Below are 4,841 nucleotides of genomic sequence, written 5' to 3' on the forward strand. Positions count from 1 at the left end.
CCATTTCATGGTTTCACTCTCTTTCCCGTATAAAGTAATTTGATGTGAAGTCTTGTCTGAGGGAGATAGACACAGTAGACTTTGCTGGAAAAAAATAAATCTATAACGAATGAAAGATGTTTCTACAAGATACCCGGTTTCATCATGTAAACGTTTATCTTCCGCACCGTAAGCAAACCGAAACAACAACACCAGAATCAAAACTCACCCGTTACACCATGACACAGAGTCACTGTAATTATGTTTGAAGTAACATGTCCGTTGTCATGACGATTATCATAAATGAGGCGTTTTTTTGGACCCTGCCGAAAGGAGGGTCTGGGTTGATGGGGGTTAATTTGGTGCAGGACTGTTTTCGTCTCTTGTAATCATTTCTAATGTCACTCATTAGGCCGTCCCTTGGGGGAGTGTTTCAGCAGCAGTCTTCTCTGTTTGGACGTTATATCATCAGCCGTGCTGCTGTCTTTCCATTAACCTTCCTGTGTTCCCGTATCCTTGCTATCTGCCTGCCAGTCAGACCAGCGCAGCAGCACCAGGCTGGGTGACTGGCCATTAATGAGCTGGAGAGGGAGGGAAGGCTGAGCTAAAGAAGTAGTCACTGTATGGACCAAACTACCGCATGCCAAAGCTTGCCATTTTCACTCTCTGTGGATGTGCCAAAATGCTTTTAAACGGACCTATTTGTTCATTCTTGAATAAGGTTGGCAATAGCAGAATGTTTTCTATGTTTTGGGTGGATAACGTCCTCGACGACTGGACCTGGTACTGTCTGAGCCCTGGGGGGGAGGGAGGGAGGGAGGCAGGGAGGGAGGGAGGGAGGGAGGGAGGGAGGGAGGGATGGAAGGAGGGATGGGCAGGATGGCGAGACATGGAGAATCTCCTCCGTCACGCAGCTCTGGCTCACCTTGCCTCAATCTCTCCATCATGTCTCCTCTCCTTCCTCCACGGCTCCTTCGGCCTGATCCCGTCAATAGAAATCACATTCACAAACCGTGCTGGAGAAGAGCTGGAAATCAATGGCGTGCATATATATCCGCTGATTAGATCTGTGTGTGGGGGCCTGTTGTGTGAGCAGGTGTGGCGGGCATGGGGCCCTGCAGCGGCCATCTCCATGGGCGACAGTAATAAGATTACTGGGGCCTGCAGGACCTTACACAGGAGACACGGTGATCAGATTATGGAAAAGGACACTGTAACTTTTAAACAGTTATGACTCCATGCCTGTCTGAGGGATATGAATGTCGTCTCCAGACTCTCCGGGTACTGAAACACGACACACGCTAAGCATGCTCTTTTCCTGCCTTTCGACCTCTGATTCTGCCCCTTTTCACATTTCTCCTGCGTATCTGCCTCCTGTTTGCGATGTGTGTGTGTGTGTCTGGCTGCTAAGCTGCGGGTGAGATTGCTTTGGGAAGCGTGGCGACGTGGCTGTTGGGTGTGTGTGTGGAAGCGTGGCGCTGAAGGAGGTGGGCATGGGGGGATTGATGGTGTCACTTTGATGGATTAGCGCTCTTATTGCTAGCTCCAGCGATTAGGTCACCGGCCCAGGAGACAGCAACACGCCTGCTGTGAAATGCTGATGCTAGACTTACTTACCGATTATAAGTCACTGCATCAATGCCAGACGCAGCTCCACAGTCACAGGGCCACAGACACAGCTCTACAGACACAGCTCCACAGACACAGCTCCACAGTCACAGGGCCACAGACACAGCTCCACAGACACAGCTCCACAGACACAGCTCCACAGTCACAGCTCCACAGACAGCTCCACAGACACAGCTCCACAGACACAGCTCCACAGACACAGGGCCACAGACACAGCTCCACAGACACAGCTCCACAGACACAGCTCCACAGACACAGGGCCACAGACACAGCTCCACAGACACAGGGCCACAGACACAGGGCCACAGTGAATAATAGCTAAGAGTCTCCACAGAGAGCAGCAGAATTCAAAGAATCGCTGATCTGATTCCTCTAAAGTATTCGCAGACATGGTATTTACTTCAAATTGTGTCGATTATAATAGATATTTGTAATGGAAGGGAAAAAATCAGTCCCAGCAAATATTTTTTTTAGGATTAGATGATGGTTAGTATGGCCCATGATGTCACCAGACAAGTCAGGTGAAAGGAGCTGTAGGTGTGTACTCCAGGCAAGGCCGGAGAGGTTCTCGACCCTCCCCCTAAAACACACACAAACACACACACACACACACACACACACACACACACACACACACACACACACACACACACACACAGCTCGAGGAGTGCCCTCCTCTGATAATGGCATTCCCCTCCTCCCATGCCGCCCACCTTCGTTTGTTCAGTGCTGAATTCTCTGGCTGTTAAACTGAAGGATTGACTGTGGAGGTTGTCTCGCTTTTATCTTTTCTCCTGATTCATTTTCATCTCTTCTTTGAAAGGGGGAGATATAACAGTGTCTCTTATCGTTACTCCGTCTGAGACGAACAGGTCTAACCAAGCACCGGGGAGCCGAGAGGGGAAAAAAGACACATCATCATATAAGGGTCATCACATACTTTCTGAGAGACAGGAACATTACTGTACCAAGAGAGATGATTGCATTAGGGTTTATGGGCTATTACAGTAGAAGCTATGGCATCAGGTGCCCTGCACTCTCTCCATGCAGCCAAACGTTACTATAGTGACATCCGTCTCTCCCACACCACTTAAGCGCTGGTTTAATGTTACATAATGTGATTAAGGAGGGAAAACTGTTTATTCCTGTTTTATTACCGGCACCAGAAATCACACAATATTGTCCTCCATAATAACCTCATTTTCCATACAGGGCCCATTTCATAAGTTAAGTGGCTTGTATGCTTCGATTTAGAACTCTCTGGGTTGGAGAGGACCATTTGTGGTTTAGCTGTTTTCAGCATGTTCCCAATGACAGGCCGCCTGGTCACATATCTGGAAATATCCGGGGGTGTTTTTTATTACATTGTGCGTCAGCATTATAATCAGAGTACAATGTGGTCTATGCTGAGCAGTGGCTTCCAGTTGATTTTTCCCAAGCTGGGAGTTTAGTATCCAGCTCCCTGTCCCCAGCAATGATGTACCGCAGTACACGTCTGAGACAATGCGCTAGACTATCATCCAGACGGTAGTTTGGAGACAGGTACAGGATGAAAGGATATACAGTTATCCTCATGACATCGCATTGCTATTCATGTTTCGTTATGACTCGAGCAGACTATTTTGTCAAGAGGTAGCACCTGCTCAAATAACACTGTCTGCCTTTCCATTTCCATACTGATGCCACAATAAACCATAACTATAGCGGACATAAACTCCGTTGGATAGAAATCAAACGGAGGGGAACTCCAGCTGTAGTAAAAACCATGTGAGGCAGAGGCGGCGCTAGCAGAAGCGGTAGCGTAAAGATAAGGCCGGCGTTCTGTCTTGCTCTCCATTCTCTGTGTCCCTGCCCAGGCTTTTGTCTCAGCACATACACCCGTCTGGATGAATGGCTTTTATGGTTGGTGTCATGAAGAAATACACTCCTATTCGCGGTGATTGCTGTTGCCTGCTCGGCATGCTTATCATGCCATTGTCATTGTTTTATTGGTGGAACTAATGGATCTGATAAGATGGCTTCCGCCATAACATGTGAACTTGTACAACAGTGAGCTTTTCACGGTTTGTATGTACAATAGTTCAAGTTTTGCACAGCCCCTGTTTGCAGAGAGACATGTATTGAAGGTCTGAGGTCTTGTCCTGTAAAACTAATACATATTGGTATTTGATCATAATTTAATCTGAATATTTTGAAATGTAACCTCAGCAAATAAACTGCTAATACATTGTTCCAGATCGCTTACCTAAAGATTTATCGATAACCTACAGCCTGCAAGCCTGGGAGACAGATTTTATTATAGAGAAGCCCTGCTGTATTCTATGTGTCTATGCTCAAATAAAGTCTTGTCTGCCCTCTTCAGGTTTACTAAATGAATGAGAGGAGCTGAGAGAGGGAATATAGACTGGAAATATTCTCGATGAGGACTTCATAGTTTTATACTTGAGATCAATCTCTAGCAATTATTTGAATGTTAACTTAAAATATCCAATAAACAGAACAGGTTTAAAATGAAACCACTGAATAGAACTTTAGCCATAGTAATAGTAATAAGACTACTTTTTTTTCAGAGATCCTCAGGATATCTATCTATCTGAATTCAAACCCAGGGAGTCTTTGACCTGGTCGCTTATTTGCAATTAGATTAGTTTTCATTTGGCCCATTTCTCCCCACCGGTACCCCTTCAGCTGCTACAGGAGCCAATTACTCTACCAATAAAAAAGGGAAAGTTGAAATGCACCGAAATGGGGTCCTTCACCCCTCCCTCCCTTCCTCTACACTGTGTGTGTGTGTGTGTGTGTGTGTGTGTGTGTGTGTGTGTGTGTGTGTGTGTGTGTGTGTGTGTGTGTGTGTGTGCATGTTTTCCTTTCTCCCTCTGTGCCGGTAAGGGGCTTTATCTGATATCTGTGACACTTACTGCCAAGCTACCACTGTTTGGACTGCCAGTTGAATGTTTGATGGATGCTTAATCACCATTCTCACGAGGAAAAGGAAATGTTTTAAACTGGAGGAGAGTGCTCTTTATTGAAAGTGATCACATGTGCCACTAGAGAGAAGATCAATAGACATTAATTATTCAGCACCAAAACAGTCACAGCATTGCCAGAGAAGAGGTTAAAACCTGTTGTCTGAAGCGTAGCATTGTGGGTGACTTCGGAATTCTACCGTAGCCTAGAGCGATGTCATAATGTAGGATGATGTCATAAAGGGGTTCCAATGAGGATAGACTCTT

Source organism: Argentina silus (assembly GCF_951799395.1).
Source record: "Argentina silus genome assembly, chromosome: 13".
Lineage (NCBI taxonomy): Eukaryota > Metazoa > Chordata > Actinopteri > Argentiniformes > Argentinidae > Argentina > Argentina silus.